This window comes from Stigmatopora argus, chromosome 3 (assembly GCF_051989625.1).
Source record: "Stigmatopora argus isolate UIUO_Sarg chromosome 3, RoL_Sarg_1.0, whole genome shotgun sequence".
Classification (NCBI taxonomy): Eukaryota; Metazoa; Chordata; class Actinopteri; order Syngnathiformes; family Syngnathidae; genus Stigmatopora; species Stigmatopora argus.
In genome coordinates this window covers 21532105-21557390 of record NC_135389.1, presented here as the reverse complement: position 1 = coordinate 21557390, position 25286 = coordinate 21532105, and the positions used below count along the sequence as shown (strand labels likewise).

Here is a 25286-nt window from a genome sequence, read left to right as displayed (position 1 = left end):
GACAGACAGACGGCACCCCCGCACACCACACCATGTCCACATATTTCAATGCTTTGCGCACACTGCTATTTGCGGGTACTGGGAAAAAACACGTCAGCCCCCCCCCCCCCCCCCCCCCCCCCCCCCCCCCGTCCGTCCCCCCTGGCGCTCGCGTCCCGTTAAGGACAGATAGAGGGGTTAAGTCAACAACCGCCATAGAGCGAAGCGCAGCTGGAGAGCAGGTTGGACTGGATGTGAACGGAGGTGGTCTCCGGGGGCTCGACGCCTGACATCGGAGGAGACAAACATCTGCGCCGTGTCACACGTGGACAATGGGTTTGATTGTCTTTCTCTTGTTTTCAAAGACACTGTACTCAGGTCCGGGGGTGGGCTCGCAGGAAAGGTATCGTTTGACCCCGACAGGTTCGAGGACCGGTTCTGGGTGGGTCGTGCTCGGTGAGAGTTTTGTCAGGCGTTGGGATTTGAACTAGGAACCTTGAGAAGATTGATCCGCAGTGGAATGTCCTGTACTTTAAATCCTGGGATTGAAAGTTAGAAGAAGTCCAATTGAAAGAATCACATCTGGCTGCTGATCAGATCAACCGCTTGGAGTTGTGGTCAAATAGCCAATCGGGTGCGAGAAGAACTCCACACCTGAAGGTCATAGTAGAGAACTAAAAGAACTATGCTACCGTAGAGCACTGCTGAATTTAAAACCACATGATTTTTTACCTCCGTGTTCTTTTCCTCAACATCGGATTTACAGCAGATCACCTGATCCTCACCAAATAGAGCATGTTTGCGGAACGCCATTTTGTCGACATGAACCGTCTAGCCAAAATGACCGTCTTGGACCAAAATCAGATTCAAGAACAAAAGACGAAACAGTTTGATTCTTGCCGAATCCGAGTCGTTTCTGTTTCGTAGCACGACTTTTAACTCCAAAGTTTGATATTTTAGAAAGGCTGCCTATCAATAGTAACAGGAACTCAACTCGACTCCTTGTTCTTTTCCCCTAATCTAATCTAATTGCGCGTTTGCACCAAGATTTTCCTACTTTAACGTCCTAGGACCTGACATCACAGTTTTGGTTCTCACAAGACTACAATGTTAAATTTTGGACTACAAAGGCCTGGATCATTTTTCTCAAAAACTATATCATATAAAAAGATCATTCTTTGTTTTTACCCTTATCAGGTCCCAATTGGTATCAAAGAGAAACTAAAAATCCTGGTCATAGGGTTTTAGGAGTTTCAAATGAAAAATTCCCCAATCTATGTCCTCTAATGCACATCTATCCTCTAAAAGAGAAAGAGTGACTTTTATATTGTCCTAATCTTCACAAGTAGGGCGAGGAAAACCAACACAGTGTCCAAACTCTGCCAATGGACTCCCCTCCTCTCATTTCAGCGTCGCTAAGCAGCCGCCCCGCTCTTTGTTTCTCCTCCTCCTTCTTTTCGCCCAGTCTGAAAGGGGTCAGCAACTCTGCCTGATGGGCTAAAAGTCTCGGGGCCAGACACCGGAGGAGTCCACTACTAATTGCTCTTAGCGGATCCCCAGGCATTGTCCACCCGCCGACTTTTTCAATTTGAATTTGAATGGTGCTCGCTGGCTGGTGCTCCGAGTGTAAGGTACACAAATGACTGTCAGTGGGAATGGATAGCGCCGTTGTCGGGTTGCTGAACTTGTCCCCCCACCGCCACCCTCTTGATTCTTTGCCTCCGCCAAAAGCCCCGGGTCTGTTTGCACTCCGAGCCTGGACTGACCCGGTAGCTCGGAGGGATTTCTGGGACCACGAGAGAGAGAGAATAATGGCCACCCCGAAGACGGTTTTCCTTGTGTTTCCTTTAGCCGATCGCCACTTGAAGTCGATGCTTAACCTGAAGTCGGCAGTGAGACAAACCAGCCAATCGTCAGACAGACAGACAGCTGAACAAATTGGCAGACCTCCCCCTCTCTACATCTCTTGTTCCTTTTCTATAGAGGCCAGGATTGTGGTCCGTGTCCCCCCCCCACACCCCCAACACCGGCCCTCCTGCCCCGGTAGTGGTTAATTGAGCCCCTGCCAGGCCTCGCCCCTTTATTGCCTTCACTTGTCAAAGTCTATAGGCCTGACGGATGCCTTAGACCTTATACAAATGAAAAGTTTTTTGTTTTTTTTCCCCGTTCCACCTCCGTCCGTCCGTCCGTCCGTCCGTCCGTCCGTCCGTCTGTCCGTCTCTTTATTGCTTTCTTTATCTGGTACAGTCCCAAAAAAGTCAGTTTGACACAGTCCTTGCCTCTTGTCCCTGAATCTTTTCAAATGAGGAGGAGAGAGAAGCCTTACAGTGGTTCCCAGTACCTCCTCCGTATGTTCGTGTTACACAACAAATGGACCAATTAAAAGCCGTGTTCTGTTCTAGGCACCCTGCGAGTTGATGATAAGACCCGACGTTGAGCAAATATTCGCAGTCGTTGGGAGTTATCTTTGTTTGGTTAGGACAGGCTGGACAGACTTCGATATGAAGAAAAACGGGAGCACCTGTTGGATAATAATAGAATAAATATAAATATAGTGGAGTGAATGGAGAGGAGCCATTTGGAGACTTGTTTGATTTGTGGTTGAGCTTAAATGTCGATTTCAATTAGGGTTTACTCGGAGAAATCTGAGGTTGCATATCTATCGAGTCGGAGGTCCAAGGGGAATAGTCTTGAAAAAGTTTCTCTGTATAGTCATTCGTCGAATATCGCGGTTAATGTAGACCAGACATGGCCGCAATAATCTGAAAAATCGCAAAGTAGGGTCGCCCCTATTATAACTTTTTTTCAGTGCTGAGTCAAGGTAGGAAGAGTGGCTTCCGCTTACGAGTTTGAATTCACGATAAGTGAAGACGCGATAATCTAGGGCAGGGGTGTCAGATTTGGGTTGGTTCGCGGGCCGCTTTAACGTCAACTTGATTTCACGTGGGCCGGACCATTTTAGATATAATATTTTGATTTTTTTTCTATAAATGCATTAAAAGAACTGGATTAAAAGCCCTGAATATTCCGTTTTTTTATAGATCTAAAACAAAAGTTTATTTTAGCTTTTTTAAATATATTTTTAGATTTTACAAAATGATTTTTGAACTAAAAACACAGAAAAAATGGATTAAAAAATGTCAATTATTGATTTAAAAGGGGGAAAATCAGGAAATTTAATATACATCTATACTCTTCATTTTAATTTGATCCTAAAACAGAAAGTCGGCACTCATGATTTACTTTCCCAGGCCACACAAAATGATGCGGCGGGCCAGATTTGGCCCTCGGGCTGCCACTTTGACACATGTGATGTAGGGATTCCTGTAGTACCAGTAGTTCAAATTTGTCCTCTGTAGAGGACATTTGTCAACCTAAATATCTCGACGACCCGTACGGTGGTGTTTGTAAGTTTTTTTGGGGGTTTGTAAGGGGAATCATAATCATTTATAAGGGCAGTTATCGGTAGAGGTTGACAGGTATGTTCTGAGGACGTTGACCAGAAAACAGAACCTTTTGGCTGATGCCCTTGATTTGGATCTGGCAACGACAATAACTGGAATAAAGCAGTCTTGTGGGACATGCTGTCAATCTCTCTTTGTGGTCATTGTACGGTGTTTTAATTCGCGTGTTGTCCAATTCATTTTGACTGGACTGTCAAAAAGGCTAGTCAGTCAAATGAATGCACTGTAATGTTAAAAACAATCTAAATTTGTGTATGTAAGATCACCCAAGGACTCATAAATCATGACATTAACTATCCTAAACAAAGGATCGGTGTCCATTTGCTCTCGCGGGGCCTGCATTTGAATCGTACCGGTGCAACACTAAGGCGCGGGTGTCAACGTTCACATGCGGAATGCCAAAAGTGGACTATAAATGGAATATAATAGGCGTCCTTATGAATTAGCCTTTATCTTATGCTTGAATGATATGATAGAATCGAACAAGATGAAGCAGAACCCGTGGAAAAGCCCTTGGGCCGTGTAGCCGTTAGCCGTAGCCTAGCTTTTCTTGGTGAGTTGACGCTAAAAATGAGCTGTTATGATCTTCTCACAGTCAGAAAGCAGCAAAAACAAACACAGACATTTTGTGCTGTTGTGGTTTATGGCTCAACGCTAATGGGACCGAGCCACAATACGTTTTCTTCCCGAGCAAATACCACGTATCGTTTTTGCGGGTGTGGCCGAGGGGCCTCCGTCATGTCCGTGTGTGTCTCTATTCATGTGTGTTTATTCATATTTGTGCACGCTCGCGGGCTCCACCCTCTGGGGGTGCCGCGCCCCCTGCGCACATGTCTTTGTGGGCCTGTGGGAATGAGCCTGGCTCCGCTCTCTTTCTCTCTCCCACGCTTTCACCCACACGCCATCCCGTGCACCTCTGCCTCACCCCTGGTGATGGGGAGGGAGGTGGCGAGCACCGCCGTGGAAAAACTCACAAACGTGGGTGTGTGTGTGTGTATCGGACTCTGAGAACAAGGACCGGTCGCAAAACCTTACCCGAGATTTTGTTTTCAAAACGTACGTGTCGTAAAAATCGATAATTTGACGTTAATCAGGATAGTCGTGCGGGTGTATGTACAACACGGAAACAAAATGTTGGCACTGAGCGGTTAGCGCGCAGGTGTCAAAGTGGCGGCCCTGGGGCCAAATCCGTCCCGCTGCATCATTTTGTGCGACCCGGAAAAGTAAATGATGAGTGCCGACTTTCTGTTTTAGGATCAAATTTAAATGGTTATAGATGTACATTACATTTCCTGATTTTCCCCCTTTAAATAAATAATTGTCATTTTTTAATCCGTTTTTTTCAGTTTTTAGTTCAAAAACTATTTTGTAAAATCAAAAAATATATGTAAAAAAAAGCTAAAATAAACTGTGTTTTAGATCTATAAAAAAACTGAATATTCAGGGCTTTTAACCCAGTTCTTTTAATCCATTTATAAAAAAAATCTAAATATTATATCTAAAATGGTTGGAAAAAATGGACTTAAAAACAATCATTGCAATTTTTTAATACATTTTTTTTCTTTTGTGTTTTTAGTTCAAAAAGTATTTTGTAAAATCTAAAAATAAATATACTAATATATTTTCCGTTTTAGAAAATATTTTGTTTACATTTGAAATAAAAAACATGATTAAAAGACATTTTCCAATACTAAGCTCAAATAAACATTGCTTTAGATCGATAAAAACGGACTATTTAGTGCTTTTGATCCATTTTTTTTAATCCAATTTAGAAAAATTAAACAAATCTAGATATTAGATCTAAAATGGTCCGGCCCACGTGAAATGCCGTTGACGTTAATGTGGCCCGCGAACCAACCCGAGTTTGACACCCTTGGGTTAGCACGTCGGGTTCACGGTTCTGGGGTCCTGGGTTCAAATCCACCTGTGTGTCGTTTGCATATGCGTGGGTTTTCTCTGGGTACTCCGGTTTCCTCCCACATTCCAAAAACGTAGGACAATCTAGATATGAGTGTGAGCATAAATAGTTGTTTGTGGTTGGCTGGCCACCAATTCAGGGTGTTGTCCCCCACCTCTGGCCTCAAAGTCATCTGGGCTAGGCTCCAGCACCCCCCGCGACCCTAGTGAGGATAAAGTGAATAAATGGCACCGCCCACTGATCCCCATCCAGAGCGCACCATCTGGCCGAGGTTGAACCGGACGGGAGCCCCAACGCGGGGGATGGTGCGCGCTGACGAAACCACGGCACCCTCCCCGATCCCGCTCCATCACCCGAGCCTACAGATGGGGGGGGGGGGGGGGGGGGGATGTAGAAAGTGAGAGAGGGGCCTTTATCAGCCAGCGCCAGCACAATTGCGGTGTGCGCTGAGTGTGTGGGAGGTGGGGGAGTTAACTCATTGTATGGATGGATGAATGAATAGGCGGGGGGGGGGGGGTGCTGAAACACTAGCATCTCGCTAACCCCTCCTCTCCCCTGCACACAAATGCTGGAACTCTGTATGTTTTAGATCGGGGCCTTCGCCAGGCCCCCCTGGTAGCCCCTCCTTGGTGGACAAATCGACAGATACCATCAATTATCGAGGTCGGCCCCTGGCCGCCATATGGCCGGTGGCGGTATAGCGAAGGAGCGCCGTGACGTCACGACGCCAACCTGTGTCGTTGGTCGTTGGTGTGTGTGTGTGGGTGTGTGGGTGTGCGTGTATGTGAGAGAGAGAAACACTGTAATAGTTTAGGATTGTGTTTCACGGCATCCCAAGGGTCAAAGGTCAGGGTAGAGTTACACTTTCAGTGGATGTCATTGGCTTATTGGATATCATTTTAGTCGGGCGGAGTGAGGATTTTTTTTTTTAATTATATAGTATAGGGCACATAGGAACGTTTTATATTGGATATGCAGTCCCTAGCCGAGATTCAACGTCAGACCTTTAACACAGACGTGCTAATTACTAGCCGTCATGTCGGCATGTGGTCAGTGTAATGTTATCGTATATTTATAGCGTTCATTATTTAAAATAACAGTTTGTCCAAGAAACGGCTAAAATGGTCAAATTTCTCCTAATTGCGCCCCCTTTCTTGTGTGTCCCGCTAATTGTTACGCTTTCACTCCACATATTGGAACACTTACTCTCACATTTACACGTTTATGAAAACTCTAGTCCAGGGGTGTCAGACTTGGGTTGGTTCATGGCCCGCTTTAACGTCAACTTGATTTCACGTGGGCCGGACGGACCATTTTAGATTGAATATTTAGATTTTTTTAAATAAATGGATTAAAAGAACTGGATTAAAAGCCCTGAATATTCAGTTTTTTATAGATCTAAAACAATGTTTATTTAAGCTTTTTTATATATATATTTTTAGATTTTACAAAATAATTTTTCAACTAAAAACACGGAAAAAAATGATTTAAAAATTTTCAATTATTGATTTAAAAGAGGGAAAATCAGGCAATTTAATATACATCTATACTCTTCATTTTAATTTGATCCTAAAACAGAAAGTGGGCACTCATGATTTACTTTCTCGGGCCGCACAAAATGATGCTTTGGTCCAGATTTGGCCCCCGGGCCGCCACTTTGACATGTGCTCTAGCTATCGGTTTAAGCCTTCGTAGCTGGAGTGATTTTTGGTAATAATAATACAACTGCATATCCAATATAAAACGTTCCTATTTCTGGTTGATACCATCTATCGTGATGTAATAGTGCCCCACGCTGATAATAAACTTAAGCTTTCATGTCAAGTCCAGCCCGCATATTGATTTGGTTTCTGCTTGAATTAGCACGGGCAGCAGGCCGCCAGCACAAACTCAACATTTGGTCGACACGGAGCTGTTGAAACTTGAGCCAAACCATCAAGTGGTCCACGATTGAATTTGAAGAAGAATCCAGAGTGACACCAAACAATCTCACGCCTGAGTCACAAAAAAAACTGTATTTTGACACAACCGTCATATCACACATGATTTACTGCCTAACAAGTTGCTCATTGGCCTGCAAGACAACACTAAAACCAATGGAAACTATTTATAAGCAAGCTCTGAAAGTATTGGACAGAAAACCAAAAACCACCACTGTCAGATATTAACAAAACACAAACGCCTGAACTGAAACAATACTGTTTAATATGCAGATGCCATCTTAGTTTACAAAATCTTCCATCATATAGCTCCTCCTCCACTGCAATATTTTATAAAAAAAATTCCAACACATCAACAATGGCTGGCTCTAGAGGTGACTGTGTAGTCAGTGCTAAACTAGCTAAAGCACCTTCTCTCCTCATACCTGGAACTCAATAGCCATTACCGTATTTTCACGACTATAAGGCGCACTTAAAAGTCTTAAATTTTCTCCAAAATAGACAGGGCGCCTTATAATCCAGTGCGCCTTATATATGGAAAAACATTAAAATGTGTCATTCATTGAGGGTGCGCCTTATAGTCGTGAAAATACGGTAGCATATGTCAACACTCGTCTCTGAACCTCTTGGCCAATCATCTTAAAGCCTGGCTGTTAGACGAGCAAAATTACCATCACAACGCTGTGTGTGGGTGTGCGTGTATGTTTCCTCGTTTACCTTCAACCTGCACAAGGGACTAAAGATAGAAATTAGCACTCAGCTACAATCTTACATATTTACATATACATGTTCATTAACATGAATATAATCATTAATATGTGCTGTCCCTTATCAAAATATATCAAACTGCAAGCATTTCCCGTGATTTTTCTCCATTTTTGCGATGGCGTACGCTAGCTGGCGTCTTGTTTTTCCCTCCTTTGCGAAGGATTAATCACCCAGATGTTTCCTTGTTTTGCTGTTGGCCCTTTCTCACATTACACATCGAGTCACTCACTCACTCACTCACTCTCCCGTGTGGCAATGTGTTTTTTGTTAATGATCTTAGTGAGTCGCGGCGGAGGAGCAAGATTTCGTTTTCGCTAGCGGTGATTTCGAGCAGACACGTTTAATTAGATTATTATGTTTTTCCACGGCGCAGCGCGAAAAGACAGTTTGTACTCCTGTGGCGCATGTGCTTCTATTTTGTAAAAGATCACTTCCTGGCATGGAGTCATCGCCCGAGATCTTGGCTTCCTATTTACAGGAAATATCCGGCTACCAATCGTCAACTCTTGGTTTCATCGGCAATATATACAAGACTGTCCGTGTATAAATGTACTAATTTATATATAACAGTAGATTTCAGTCTTTTTAATGGTGGCTAAGGTAAGGTTTTATTTTGATTAGCGCTAATGCTAATAATGAAATTGGGCGGCCCGGCGGATGAGTGCTTAGCGTGTCGGCCTCGCACTTCTGGGGTCCTGGGTTCAAATCCAGGTCGGGCCATCTGTGTGGAGTTTGCGTGTTCTTCCCGGGCCTATGTGGGTTTTCCCCGGGTAGTCCGGGTTCCTCCCACTTACGGTGTGTGGCTCCAGTTTTTTTTACCTAGGTCTACAATGTCTTCTGTGTCTTGTGTCAGTCTTGCTACTGCAACCAAGAAATTTCCCGAGTACGGGATGAAATAAAGTTCTAATGTAAAAAAAAATCTAATCTAATCTAAGCGTATGCTAAATTGACCCTACTGAGGATAAAACGGTTAAAAAAATGAATGAATATTTGATTTGGATGGGCCCTTATGAATTTGAGTGTGTTTTAAGAGTGAATAAAAATAAGAGAAACCTGAAAAGAGCCACTAAATATGATAAGAAGCAAATAATCGCATGTGGCTCGAGAGCCACGTGTTTGCCAGCCCTGCGATAGAGGCTCACTGTGAACGGATGCGTCCCGAGCCAATTTTGCCAACTCATCAACCCAAAAAAATGACTTGAGAGCAGAACTATTAAAATGAGTTTTCGGGCTTTGGTCTGCCAAGTCACATCTTGCATACGAAGCCCCCGTAGGGCACTTAACTAATACCACATTGCGGCCCCCTTTTTTCGGGTTGAAACTCCATCGTGCCCATCATTGAGTCAAGTTTCTTTTAATAATAGGCTTGATTCATCAATATCCAGGAAAGTGTTGTTCTCCAGTTTTTATATTGACACCTACGGTGCTTTTACTGGGAACATGTGCTCCCCTTATTCATTCCAGTACCACCACAGTAGTTGAAGGCGGTGGGCTTCAAATGCAGCTGTGGGCCGAAGCACCTTGCGAAAGAGGGAAAGTGTTACGCACTTAAATTAAAACCCGTCATCGGATTCTAACCGCAGTCGGGTTTGCTTAATTCCCATCTCGCCGTCGGGGTGTTAATGGCGGCGGTGTGCCCCGACATCCCTCCAGAAACCATCGATACGAAGAAAAAAAATGAGGAAAATATGTCAATCGGCACGGTAGGGTGAGTGGTTAGGTCCTCGGCCTCGCAGTTCTGGGGTTTTGGGTTCAAATCCAGGTCGGTTCTCCTTTGTGGAGTTTGCATGTTCGCCCCAGGCTTGTGTGGGTTTTCTCCGGGTGCTCCGGTTTCCTCCCACATACTCAAAACAACGTATTGTCGGTAACCCATATTAGCCACTTATTTTATGAATGTTTATTGTGACAATGGCGACCCGGTGGTAGAGTGGTTATCGCGTCAGCCTCGCAGTTCTGGGGTCGAGGGTTTGATCCCAGCTGGGTCCTCACTGTGTGGAGTTCTTCCTGGGTTTGCATGGGTTTACTCTGGGTACTCCGGTTTTCTCCCATATACCCAAAAACATGCATGCTAGGCTAGCTGGTTGAACACTCTAAATTGCCTAACCCTAGCTCTGATTGGTTGTCCTTTTGTCTCCTCGTGCCCCGTGATTGGCTGGCCACCGATTCTCTGGGTATTTGGGTTTTATTCCAGATCCCAAAAACAGTGAGCCCCGACACCCCTCCCGAAACCAACGATACTAAGCAAAAATATGATGAAAAAATGTCAATCGGCCCACTAGGGTGAGTGGTTAGCTCCTCGGCCTCGCAGTTCTGGGGTTCTGGGTTCAAATGCAGGTCGGTTCTCCTTTGTGGAGTTTGCATGTTCGCCCCAGGCTTGTGTGGGTTTTCTCCGGGTGCTCCGCTTTCCTCCCACATACCCAAAACATGCATGCTAGGCTAGCTGGTTGCCTAACTCCTACCTACAATTGGTTGTCCTTTGTCTCCTCGTGCCCTGCGATTGGCTGATTCAGGGTGTCGAAGTCAGATGGGATAGGCTTCAGCACCCCCCGCGACCCTTGTGAGGACAAGTGGTTCAGAAATAGAGTGAATGATATCATACAGATGCGGATGCCAACAACTAGGTTAGATCATCGTAGTATGTGAGAAAAATGGTTTATAAATAGTCATGCACCGGACGGAACTTTTTAAGATGAAATCTGAATTTGGAATTTCTTCATGTTGAGTCGAGGTTTGGGAAGACTTGGACTTTTTCCCCCAGCTGAGTAAAGGTTAAAGCGGTCGCCAACTCATCGGAAGGATCAGAGGAAAATTCATATCGTCACCGAGTAAGAATTAAAGTCAGACGTGTAAACTACAGGAACAGAATTCCTTTCCATTCCATCATTGAGAAAACATTTACGTTACTTGACGGCCATGTGAGACCGTAAACAGATAAAAACCGATCTGAATTCATGCATCGTGAAGATTTAGCGATCAAAGTGACATCACTCGTGTTGACTGAAATGTCAACTTTCCAATCCTCATGTAAATCATTATTATTCCTGCAGGCCAATGACGGTCAAATGTTCTTAATGGTGCCACTTCCTGCCTCTTCACTTGTATTTTCATTGTTGGCCTTTTGATTGGACTTTGTGTCAGCCCAGGGCATGTGCACGTGTGTTTTTTTTTTTGTAGGCATTCAGCTTTCAGAGCGGGGCTGGCGGAAGCCTGACCGGACTGTCTACGTGTTGCTATTGTGTCTGGGTGGAAAGCCCCGACACGATTGGGTTCGGAGGGGGTTGTCACTAAGCGATGAGTGCTTAGGTAGCTAATGTAAACATCAATGGAATTATTATTATAATGTTGGTTAGTTGTTAGTAACAAAAACAATGAGACTATATAATAGAAACATTACAATCTGCCTGATTGGTTGATGAGTTGGCAAAGTTCACCCGTTTGAGATGTACTAGAACACAGGTGTCAAAGTGGCGGCCCGGGGGCCAAATCTGGCCCGCCGCATCATTTTGTGCGGCCCGAGGAAGTAAATCATAGTGCCGACTTTCTGTTTTAGGATCAAATTCAAATGAAGAGTATAGATGTATATTTAATTTCCCTAATTTCCCCCCTTTTAAATCAATAATTGTAATTTTTAATCCATTTTTTCTGTTTTTAGTTCAGAAATCATTTTGTAAAATTTAAAAATATCCTAGCTGACTTCAATACCCTGAATCAGCCAATCGCAGGCCACAATGAGTCAAAAGACAACCAATCATAGCTAGGCGTTAGCAAAAAACTATTTTAGCATGCGTGTTTTGGGTTTGTGGGAGGAAACCGGAGTACCTGGAGAAAACCCACACAACCCTGGGGACAACATGGCAACTCCACACAGCGACGACCAAGCTGGTATCAAACCCACGACCCCAGAACTGTAAAATCAGTGAAACTCAATGGGCAAAGTCAACATCTTTCCCTCCACGGTTAGCAAGTTAGCCATCACATCCGCCACTACAACAACTCTCCCACAGTGGTACAGGTGGGAGCACCCGAAGCCCCCCACTTCCTGTCCTCGTTCCCATGCGTCTGCCACTCTTCGCTCGCCTGATCGTTCCTGTTGTCCGGGACAAAAAGAAAACCCATCCGGTCACACGCTGGACAAAAAGCAGCGAGCCGGGTCGACGGGATTGTCGCCGGCTGCGACCGCGACAGATTGTTATCACGGCTTAATCCTGGCGGAGAAGAGCCAAAGATGTACAGACTGTTTTTTTTCATTGGGAATGGGTTGATTATTATGAGTTTTAGCTCATTTAATAGGCCTTTGGTGGACTACTTTTTGAGATTTATTTTGTGTGGTGCGTCGCGAGAACTTTGTGGAAGCCGTGAAGCCGTTGGCTAGAGGATCCATATCAATGTGTGCAGAAAGCGGCTCTTCTCCGGCCTTGTTGCCTTTGAGCAAATCCCCGCTTTTCCGATCCCAGCCGCATTACTGCCACTGCGACGAAGTGTGTGGGAGAGCCGGCGTCGGGATTCGTTAAAGTCTGTTTTTGCCCATGTGTGTGTGTGTGTGATGATGATGGCCGCACTTGAAAGAATTTTGCGACAATGCCACGTTCACGCGCCGTCTTACGATCGGGCTTGAAAAGATGAAAGTGACGAGAAAAAAAATGGCGGATTTTTCCGCAGAGGCTCTTGGCCTTCGTGGCTGATTTGCATCAAAGTACACTGGCATGAGCGCTTCACTTCCTTTTGGCTCGGTTCGGCGGAGCACATGGATTGCGTTTGCACTTGAAAGAACGCCGTTAGGGGATTCGATTGGCGGCCAAGCGAGGATTGGTCGCTGAGAATTGACAGCAGGTTGGCTTTTGTAGGGGCATCTTTGGAGTGGTGTTGACATACCTATCAATTTATACACCTTTCCCGTATTTTATAACATTTGCGATCATTTCTAATTGTGTATGCCGTATAATAACATTTGTATGTGAATTTTTTAAGCACTTTTTTGTCAAACCGACCTCGTTTTGGCCATTTTGGCTCTAATCCGGATCGTTTCGGTCACTGGTAGCAGACAAAAACGTCATTTTTGACTGCTAATATTGTCATGCTTTAAGCACGATAGACAATAACTCAAATGGAAATAGTTCGACAAAAATAAATCCATACAAATATTTACATAACGTGAATGAAATTTGACTACTTTTTTGAAATTTTCCTGTCCAAATAAAGCCTGTTAAATGACTTCATAATGAATTTTCAGGGTCGCGAGGGGTGCTGGAGCCTATCCCAGCCAACAATGGGCGGCAGGTGTGGGACATCCTGAATTGGTGGCCAGCCAATTGCGATTAAATAATTCTAAATAATTGTAATTTTGTTCTTTTTTTCAAATTAAATTCATACATTTGTAACATTACATTAAACTTTTGTAATGCAGTGTATGTTGATTTATGATATAGTATTGTATGTTTACTGTACGTATACATTTCTATAGTATATTGTATACACCACATGTGTCAAAGTGGCGGCTCGGGGGCCAAATCTGGCCCGCCGCATCATTTTGTGTGGCCCGGGAAAGTAAATCATGAGTGCCGACTTTCTGTTTTACGATCAAATTAAAATGGAGTATAGATGTATGTTAAAATTCCTGATTTTTCCCCTTTTAAATCAATCTTTGTAATTTTTTTAATCAATTTTTTTTCTGTGTTTTTAGTTCAAAAATCATTTGCAAAATCTAAAAATACATAAAAAAACTAAAATAAACATTGTTTTAGATCTATAAAAAAAACTGAATATTCAGGGCTTTAAATCCCTTGTTTTAATCCATTTATAAAATAAAAAAATAAAAAAATATTATATCTAAAATGGTCCGGCCCACGTGAAATCAAGTTGATGTTAAAGCGGCCCGCGAACCAACCCGAGTCTGACACCCTTGGTATACACAGTATTTACTATATATTTAATGTGAAATAATGATGGTAAAAGTAGCATAAGTAAGAAATGGGTTTTGTGAATTGCACTTAGCACGTTAGCATAGCAGTGGTCCAAATATAGTGGTCGTGAATGCAAATGTCCTGCTGCGATAGCTCTTAACCGCACCCACGATAACACGCGTACTCGATAATGGTGCGTATCACACAGGACACAAGTGGTTTGTATTTCCAAAGGAGGAGTCCGATTAAAAGGTTGAAAAAGGACAAGCGAGGGGCTCCTCCCCCGCCCGAGTGGGCTCCAGTGGCTTCATCTGTAAAGCATCATCATTGCACATTGCAGTGTTTCTGCTCTTGGACGGCCTCCTCACACCTGTCAGCCCCCCTTCGTCAATGTGACAAACTCAAATAAACAAGCAAAATTAATCACACCATTACCACTCCATCCAGCAGCCATCTCCCTCCTTTTATTTTTCTTCTTCCTCCTCCTCCTCTTCTTCCTCCACTCCCCCAGCAGCTGGGATTTATTGCACTGTTATTTCCCTCCTCGCTGCTTCTTCCATTCACTCGCTTGGAACTACACTCATTCTACTTAACCAGGCCCGTGTATGTGTGTGTGTCAAATCTGATGGTGTCAAAGTGGCGGCCCGGGGGCCAAATCTGGCCCGCCGCATCATTTTGTGTGGCCCGGGAAAGTAAATCATGAGTGCCGACGTTCTGTTTTAGGATCAAATTCAAATGAAGAGTAGAGATGTATATTAAATTTCCTGATTTTTTCCCCCTTTAAATCAATCATTGTCATTTTTTAATCCATTTTTTCTGTGTTTTTGTTGAAAAATCATTTTGTAAAATCTAAAAATACATAAAAAAAACTAAAATAAACATTGTTTAAGATCTATAAAAAACTGAATATTCAGGGCTTTTAATCCAATTCTTTTAATCCATTTATTAAAAAAATATATATATTATATCCAAAATGGTCCGGCTCACATGAAATCAAATTGACGTTAACGCAGCCTGTGAACCAACCCGGTTTGTTAATTACATTTTTCAAGTTCATAAAAATGTAAAAATCCACGCTGAAACTCGCAAGCAGAAACCACTCCCCCGTCTGCCACTTGCTACTAGACCTCAGCACAAGTAAAAAAAAAAATATTATAATTTTTTTTAAAATGGGGTGACCCTACTTTGCGGTTTATCACGGCCACGTCTGCTCTACATGAACCGCGATAATCGAGGGATTACTGTACTTACAATCATGACGTAATCTTTCCGTGTTTGTTTCATACAGAGAGAGCAGGAATATAACATTCCTTCATTTTCTGAAGGGTCGCGGGGGCTGCTGGAGCCTATCCCAGCTGACTTCTATATTCCTTTCTGTTACCTTGCGCATAGCAAGAAAGCTTGCGTGTGTGTCTCAGTGGTGGTCATTGGCACACCTGTAGTGGGGGGGGGTTCATTTCAGCCGGCCTGAGTGATGGCTTGGCCAACGCAAAGCCCTTGTTCATTGTCATCTGCCGTTCACTTAATCAACCACTGAGAGCCCCCTTGTGCATCAATACACACACACACACACACACCCACACACACAACTACAGCACATTACCTCACCGCTAAACCACCTGTTTCTTAGAAAGAGATAAAACACGCATTGTTAACATGACAGTACATGACCATATACTCGTCGGTTGTAATATTACCACGAGATTCCGTTCTTACTGTTGATTGAGTAAATGTCCCAAAGTGTCTCCCCAATTTTACTGTTTTTTTTCCTCCCAATGGATTTATTATTGTATTTTCTCGCATGTACGCCGTATTTGTTGCTCAAAAAGGTGATACCGAATTGAAGGTGAGACTTATATGCGCACGAATTAGACTTGACATGCACGAAATGCCATAACGCAAGACAATGGTCATTTATTTGAAAATAGAGAAAAGATAAAACGCTAAATAAAATTTCTTTTGACGTCTATGAATGAAATTCAAGAAAAAAATAAACCGTATCTTACATAAAATGTGAAAAAACTCACTTGTGCCTGCCATTGCTCGCTCAGGGCGCCGCCATCTTACCTAGGGATGACAAGATAGACCGCTATGGACACAATTCCTGGTTGTACTGCTCACATGACTTCCTTTTTGAATTTGTTTACCTGCAGGCAACACCCTTACCAGCAGACGATACTTTCGATTCATACAGTATCGCAGACATAGCACATGCGATGATTTTTCTTAACATTTTCCCTTCAAAATAAGACATTTGTGTTCCCTTAAAACCATCAATATGGGGTTGAAAATTGTGAATCAGGGTTGGCAAATTAACATCGACTATTTGTGGTTATTTTCTGTTTTGCAGTAAGAAAACAAGCATTACTGGATGAATTACTAACTTGCTTATGATATTGACCCTAATAATGTGCTTTTGATTCATACAGTATCTCAGAAATACCACGTGCAATGATTTTTCTTAAGATTTTCCCTTCAAAGTAACACATTTGTACTCCCTATTAAAACCATAAATAGGTAGGGGAAAATTGTAAATCAGGGGGCGGCTTATACGAGAGAAATTGTGAAATTCAACGATTTTAAGGCAATTGTAAGGTTGCGGCTTATACGCGGAGGCAGCTAATATGCGAGAAAAACGGTATTTATTGCCATGTTGGTTACTAAACTAAATGGTTTGGACTTTCATCCCCGCCAACGGCAGCCATAGAGTTAATACTTCAAAATATAAAATGAGTAGTAAAGACGTTTTAAAAACCCGTTGTTTAACACCCAATCCCGCCCCTTTGAAAATGACGGACGGCCTCGGGTCCGATTTCCAACCGAGTGAGCGGATCGGAGGCGATTCACATCACGCCGTCTTTTACGCCCGCGTGCCTTCAATGAGGGGGAAAGGACGTGAGTGAAATAGGAGCAAAGGGGGGCTCTCGTGAGGGGCACCAAAGCCAAAAGAGCGTGACACGACAACTGGCCGTGCGCCGGCCGTCTTGTGCGGGTGATTCATGTCGGTGGCGGGCGCTTAAGCCCTTGCGAGTGTTGAAAAGACAAAAGAGAAAGTTGCCGCCGGGCTGCTAATCATGACGCAACCGCCGCTAGCTACATACTCTTCCCGGTTGCCGGGGTTTCATTCACCTTTGCCGTCCATGGCATTGAAAGCTGAGCATTTGCAGTCAGTTCAAATTTCATTGGACGCCTATCGCTGTCAATGGCAGGCAATGAGTTCATGACTAGTAACTCTTGACCTTCCTGTGTGTGGTTCCAGTTTTTGTCCATCTTTATAACGTCTTTTTGAGTCTGTATCCGTTTTAGCTACCGCAACCAAGATGGCGCCGTTCAAGTGGCAGCCGGCGGCGGTAGTCGTACGACTCGTACGGTGTTTGTAAGGTTTTTTGGGGGTTTGTAAGGGGAATCATAATCATTTATAAGGGCAGTTATCGTCAGAGGTTGACAGGTATGGTATTAGTCAGTCACGCTAGCTCCCACCGCTGTTCCCGCTCTCGCATCATTTGGTCGGGGCAAACCGGGCGTTGATAATCTGCTAAGAAGCGTCCCATCGTGGCGCTGCCGTTCTTCCAAATGAAGTTATTTGAAGATCACTACTGCTAGCTGTGCTAACCGGTCGGACAACTTTGTTTTTGGACCAAATTGTCACTTTAAAGTAACATACCTGTCAACCTGGGCCAATTGCTCCCCTTATTAATGATTGCAACTCCCCTTATTAAGCAATAAAAAACGGTAAATATGCAACACGGTAAATATTTATTCACATAGGGTGCACTTAAAAGTCTTAAAGTTTTCCCCAAAGTGGACGGGGTGCCCAATCAGTCTGTATACTAAATTCAAGATTGTGTGGATGTCACTGTATGATGCTGACAGCTTGATTGTCTGGGTACATTGCTTGCTGACGCGCTATATTTATATAGTGAAAAGGCAGTGTGCATAAAGCATGACAGTATTAGCACTCGACAATGACGTTTTGGTCTGCTACCAGTGACCGAGACGATCCGGATTAGAACCAAAATGGCTAAAACGAGATCGTGAAGTTGTGATAAACGAGAGAAGACTGTAGTCCATGGGTGTCGAACATGGCTGTTGAGCCGCATGTGGCTCCCGGCTAAAATGAATGCGGCTCTTTGCTTCTTTTCATATTTTATATATAACATGGCTCTTTGATTTACTTAGTTTCATGTTTTTTCCTATTTTTATTCTTCTTAAAACACTCAAATTCATCAGGGCCCATTCAAAACAAATACAAAATTAATTTAAAAAAAGAACTTGGCAGATTGGATTTTTTATGCTTCTTCTGACGGGTTACGTTTAATGTCGAGAATTTTTTTAATTTATTATAGATACAAAAATTATATTTAAAAAATCATTTGGCAGATTGGATTTTTTATGCAGCTTCTAACAGGTTACGTTTAATGTCGGGAATTTTTTTTTAAATTATTTATTATTTATTTTAAATGAATGTTTTTGTTGGGTCTTTGATTCTCACATTTTAAAATATTTGCTCTTTGTGTCCAACTTGTTCGGTCGCCCCCCTGCCGTAGTCGCTCGCCTTTACGTGACAAGAAGTAATCATAAGCCATGCCCCCCCCCATCGTGGAACGCATGGACAAAGAAGCTGACCGTTGACGCAAAGCCTAATTAAAGAACCGAATTAAATGTCAGCCAAGACTCCGCCCCCCTCCCCACCCAAGACCGAAGCACGCACCCCAAATAGCCGCCCGATCCACCTCCAAACTTCAATTCTCCACCTCGTCTTCCCGAGTTCCCCAGTCGCTAACGTCCCTATTTCTTTCCACCCTGGACCCCCCCCCCCATGGTCCTGGACACCCCCGTGGTCCTCGCCACGAAAGACCAACCGTGCGTGTTGGCATGACCGAGCATGTGCTTGGATTATTGGAGCGCTATGAAAGAGAAACGGCCAATTTAATCCAACACATAGCGGCGATGGGGCCTTCGTGTCAAGGGTTATCCTGGAAAATGACTCGGGTGGGGCTGGGGGACAAATTAAAAGCTCCAAACTAGACACCCCCCCACCCAAAAAAAAAATGTCCCCCGGGTGTGGGGGACCCTGACTGGCAGCAATAAATAGATTCTTTCTCTAACATGCCTAATCCTGCTAAATAGCAACAAATCCTATTAGAGCATGAATGATAAATCCTCCCAATTCCTCCCCCATGCCGCCGAGACCAAGGAACCTAAATGAAACCCCCCCGTCCCCCCTCGTACTTCACACCCTAACACTCTAGTTCTTGAGTCCTTGGGTCCCCAAGCACGAAGGTCCCTCCGTCCGTGTACTATTTCATTTTTTTATGGTAAATTTGCGGTTTTTTACCCCCGGCTAATGAGTTAGCGCACACGTTGTACTTTCGTACTTTGTTCTGACATGCAATAATTTCACAACAATTTAGCATACGATTAGCTTAGCATGCATGTTTGTGGTATGTTGGCGGAACGTATACGTTTTTTGATCAAATTGTTTACGTCGTTTCACAAACTTTGTACGGGAATTTTCGCAAGGTACAAGGAGACAAAGAACAACCAATCCTAGCTAGGGTTAGCTTAGCATGCATGTTTTGGGAGTGTGGGAGGAGTTAAGGGGACGCATTGAATGGGTGGCCATCCACTCACAGGGCATGTGAAAAAGGACAAGCAATTGTAGCTAGGGTTAGGCAATTTAGCATATGATTAGCTTAGCATGCATGTTTGTGGGAGGTTGGCGGAAAGCGGAATACCCGGAGAAAACCCACCCAGGCCCGAAGAGAACATGGAAACTCTACACAAGCGGACCGACCTGGATTTGAACCCAGGACTCTAGAGCTGAGAGGCCAGCTTGCTAACCACTCAATCCACCGGGCTGCATAATGATACCTTTTTTTTTTTTTTTTTTTTAAATTTATTTTGAAATTCTAACTTTTAAGATCCCAAATTTACTCTGAAGTCATTTTTTGTTCTTCCCAGAAGACCATTGCTTTTACAGTGTAAGTTTTAAGTATTTTTTTTGTAAAAGCGATCTCGTTTTAGCCATTTTGGCTCTAATCCGGATCGTCTCGTTCACTGGTAGCAGACGAAAATGTCATCGTCGCTAATATTGTAAAGCTTTAAGCCCCCTTATTCACTATGTAAATATAGCGTGTCAGCAAGCAATGTACCCAAACAGTCAAGCTGTCAGCGTCATACAGCGACCTCTACACAATCTTGAATTTAGTGCATACAAAAGGCGCACCGTCTGATTGGCCACCCCGTCCATTTTGGAGAAAAATTTCGACTTAAGTGCGCCTTACATGAGTAAATGTGTCATGTTGCCACTGTCCAATCAGATGATGTTTTTGTTCTTGCGACAAGTTTGTGCTAATGCGTTTAGGTGCGCGGGGTCTCGAGTCTTTGGGTTTTGTGGTTCTCAGATCAGACCCAGATTGGATCTGCACTTGTGCTAATTGCTCCAAGAATAATAACACTTTCAGGAAGTGAGCGCATCGCCGTGTCATGTCGTCTAGTCCTAGTTATTAAAAGTCAAATGTTAACGATCCAATGGTTTGGCAATGGAATGCTTCAGGTCAACAAAAAAATATTGCAAATTGTGAATAGTGAGGTATCAAATAATCAAGTTGTTTTTTCTGTGTTCTTAACAATAAGTCAAGAAATGTAACAATAACAATTTGTCGGCCATATGTTCTAACTTCTGTCAGAAATTGGACGTTGGCTGGTGTCCAACTTTGGTTTTTCAGCCTGTCTCGTGTGGTTTAGTCTTTCAGATCATTGTCAATGTTTCACATCCAGGAGTGGAATACTCGTAGGTTCCATAGCAAGAAAACACGGAAGCCCCGTGACGCTCTAACCTTTGGACAAAGGGGGTCTATCTTACTTACAAGCGGTGCGGCACAGGTGTCACTTCTGGTTTTCTGGCCGCCGTACAGTGGCCGCATTGTTCGCCAAGCGCTTGCTCGGTCTTTGTGGGCGTGGTCTAATGCATTGCTCTTCGTGGAGTCGCCTCAGAAAGCCACGTTTATCTCCGATTATATGCCAAATGCTTTTATTGTCAATCGTGCATGACAAAAACGAAGAAAAATTTAAGTTGATGGTAATAACTTGGTTAATTTTCTTGCTAGAGAATGCTAAAGATTTAGATTTGAAGTCAGAGGGGAAAAATATTTGGGAATTTGCTGTATCAGTCGCTAACCGCAAATATTTATCAACACCATAAAGTGCTTCTCTTTGGAGGGATACATTATTGTAAAAAAATAAAATAAAATTGTACGCATAGTACAGGGGTGTCAAACTCGGGTTGGTTCGCGGGCCGCTTTAACGTCAACTTGATTTCACGTGGGCTGGGCCATTTTAGATATAATAATTAGATTTTTTTTAAATGGATTAAAAGAACTGGATTAAAAGCCCTGAATATTCAGTTTTTTATTGATCTAAAACAATGTTTATTTTAGCTTTTTTTTTAAAATATATTTTTAGATTTTACAAAATGATTTTTGAACTGAAAACACAGAAAAAATGGATTAAAAAATGAAAATTATTGATTTAAAAGGGGGAAAATCAGGAAATTTAATATACATCGCTACTCTTCATTTTAATTTGATCCAGATTTGGCCCCCGGGCCGCCACTTTGACACATGTGGCATAGTACAATATTCAAAATTTCCTCCTCTGCTCCAAGAATTTGTAAAAATAAAAAAATAAAAAAACGGAGCTGGCTCTAGAGGTGACTGTGCAGTTCCCTTCAAAAAGAGTGCTAAATTAGCCAAAGTACCTTTGTTACTGGAACCTGGAACTCAATAGCAATTAGCATATGTCAACTCCCGTCACTGAACCTCTTGGCCAATCATCTTAAAGCCTGGCTGTTAGAGCAACAAAATTGCCATCATAACGCTATCTAAAACTATGCTACTTGCTAGCGTGTGTCATCGTTTATCTTCAACCTACGCAAGGGACTAAAGATTGGAATTAGCCCTTGGCTACAAACTTACATATTCACATCTATATGTTCATTAATGTGAATGTGTATATGTTCATTAATATATACTGTCCCTTTATCAAATAATTCAAAGTCCAATTTGAATGTGGCACTGGAAAGAACGACCGGCATTTCCCTGAATTTTGACAGAGTAAAATCCATCACCCTTTTGAGTGACACGTGCCACGGTCCAACAAATTCAACCGGTAATCCATTCCGTCACCGTTTACGGCAAAACCAGCCCCGTCTCGTCGGCGTCACGCTCCATTTTGGACTCTTAAAGTGCCCCGTGGTCGGTCCGAGAGGGAGCTTCAATTCGTGGCGGTTAGTTGCTCTTGTAATTCATTCCACGCCGGCTTTCTGGCACGCGGCGATATTTTGAGATCAAAGGTCTCTGAAAGAGCGTAGTCATCATCTTATCCCCGCGAGATGCGATAAAGGGACCTCTGTTTTGGGGGAGAACAGAAGGAGAGCACATCTCTTTGATGACCAAAGCACAGGCCATAAAGCTTATCTCCCCCCTGACAAAAACATACATACACACACACACACACACACACACACAGCATGGCTACTAGTACTACTACTTCGACCACTTCGACTACTACTACGACGACTACTACGACTACTCCGATGACTACTACTACGACTACTACTACTACTACTGACTACTACTACGACGACTACTACGACTACTCCGATGACTATGACTACTACTACTGACTACTACGACTACTACGACGACTACGACGACTACGACGACTACTACGACTACTCCGATGACTACTACTACTACGACTACTACGATGACTACGACGACTACTACGACAACTCCGATGACTACTACTACTACTACTGACTACTACGATGACTACTACTACGACTACTACTACTGACTACTACTGTCAGGAGTGCCCTTTTGGCCCTCCTGGGTTGCCGTCGACACATACCGGCTGTAGCCAATTCAATGATTACTTTCGGTTCCTGTATTTAAGTAGGCGACGCGTCATCACACGTCGCCGGATCATCCCTCTATCGTGCACTGTCGATGACCACCATTGACTGTTGTTAGCAGCTGCTAGCGGGAGCTAGCGGTCGTTATGCTGTTGCCATTCTGTTTTCCTCTGCCCGTATGCGCGCCGCATGCGGCCACGTTTGTTTACCACGTTTTGGTTGATGCATTAAAGGACTCGTTATCACGCTAATGCCTCGTCCTCTCCTGCCTCCTGCATTTGGGTCGACCAACTTCCACGGTCGCGTCATACGACGCGGCGCGACCGTAACTGATACCCCCGATCGCGCTGCGACGACCCAGCGACGCAGCGTGATCATAACAACTACGACTACTACGACTACTACGACTACTACTACTACGACTACTACGATGACTACTACGATGACTACTACGACGACTACTACGACTACTACTACGACTCCTACCAAGACTACTACCACGACGACTACTACGACTACTACGACTACTACTACTGACTACTACGATGACTACTACTGACTACTATGACTACGATGACTACTACTGACTACTACTGACTACTATGACTACGATGACTACTACTGACTACTACTATGACTATTACTACTACTACTATGACTATTACTACTACTACTATGACTATTACTACTACTACTACTATGACTACTACTACTATGACTACTACTATGACTACTACTACTACTATGACTACTACTACTATGTCTACGACTATGTCTACGATTATAACTACTACTATGACTACTACTATGACTACTACTATGACTACTACTATGACTACTACTATGACTACTACTACGACTACTACTACGACTACTACTATGACTACTACTACGACTACTACTATGACTACTACTATTACTATGACTACGACTACGACTACTACTACTACTACTACTACTACTACTACTACTACTACTACTACTACTACTACTACTACATTGATGTCTAAGCCCGCCTGACTTGAAAGTTATTGCCTGCACAGGATATTTGATGATCTCCCGCCAACCGGGGCTTTGAGTTTTTGACGGTGGTGCTTTCTTTCTTTCCGTGAACAACGGCGCAATCTGGAAAGTTGCAATCTCAGTGCAATTCACAGCTCCTGCGCGCGGGGGGTGCTCGCGGTGGTCCATAGACAAGGCCGCCTCTTGACTCCCGGCAACTTGCGGTTGATTAAGAGTGAAGGAAGTGGCCTTTAATCCGAGGCTGGTCCAGCTGGGAGCGGCCCAAACGGGCGCCCACAAAAGGGGAAGTGTGTTCAAGTCGCTGTTTTGGGGGGCTTTCTTCGTCTCTTTGGTGACCGGGTGGACGTTGCCTGTGATTTAAAATGTATTTATTTTTATTTTTTTGAGTTGTCACTCCTTATTGTTCTCACTTTATTATGGATGACAATGGTATAGCGTGAATGAAAAATATACTTATTTGGGGAGGGATGAGTAAAAGTTTAGCCTGGAGAATATTTGAATAATTATTTATTGATTATTATTTATACATTGTTTATCATTGTTTACAATTATATTACCGATACTTTTAAGAAGAAGACTTTTGTCTGTTTGTGGTCGCTACGCTAGCTCTACTCTGCTAGCTCTACTCCGCTAGCTCTACTCTGCTCCTGTATTTTATCCCTGGTTGTGATCTTGGTTCTTTAAGCTAGCCCTTGGCATAAAAAAAAACATAATTATATTACCGATACTTTTAGGAAGAAGACTTTTGTCTTTTTTCGGTCGCTACGCTAGCTCTCCTCTGCTACTGTATTTTATTCCTTGGTTCTTTAAGATCCCCTTGTTTCTTTTAGCGAGCACTTGGCGTAAAAAAAACAACAACGAAGCACGAGAACTACAGTTCTATTCACTAAAAGCCTTTGAAAATGCTGGTACACGAATGTCAAACACAGGAAACAGGGAGGAGGAGGATATCTTCCTACATGTGTTTTCTCTCCCAATTAGTCTCTGACCAACTGGAAAACAACATCATCGGCAAAGGAGGGCAAAGAAGGTCATTGGTTGGCGGCGCTTGGAGTCAGTCGAAGAAGTGAAGAGGCGCCGGATGTCATTTTGTTGCCCCAAAAGCAGCCAGGGCCTCATTCCTTTCATCTCGGCTATTGTTCGGGTGCATTTCCTCCTCCGTTGTAGCCCGGGCAGGAGAAAGAACAGCGCTAGCTAGCGCACACTTTGATCTCCACATTTTATGCTCCCATGTCAACGCATTGTCTCTTAAGTCCTAATTAAGACCTCCGAGAAACTTGTTGACTTCACAAAGACTCGTGTTTGGGCAGTGGGGTGGAGGGCGGAGGGTGGGGGGGGGGGGGGGGGGGTGCATGAGGGTGTGCCTGGACATAG

The 25286-nt window shown here is 43.5% G+C and overlaps 1 protein-coding gene across 1 annotated transcript in view; it reads left to right on the top strand.

Annotated features, from left to right (window-relative positions):
- kcnq1.2 (potassium voltage-gated channel, KQT-like subfamily, member 1.2) overlaps positions 1–25286 on the top strand; it is a 127093-nt gene that overhangs the window by 44572 nt on the left and 57235 nt on the right. The gene's annotated exons all lie outside the window — the stretch shown is intronic.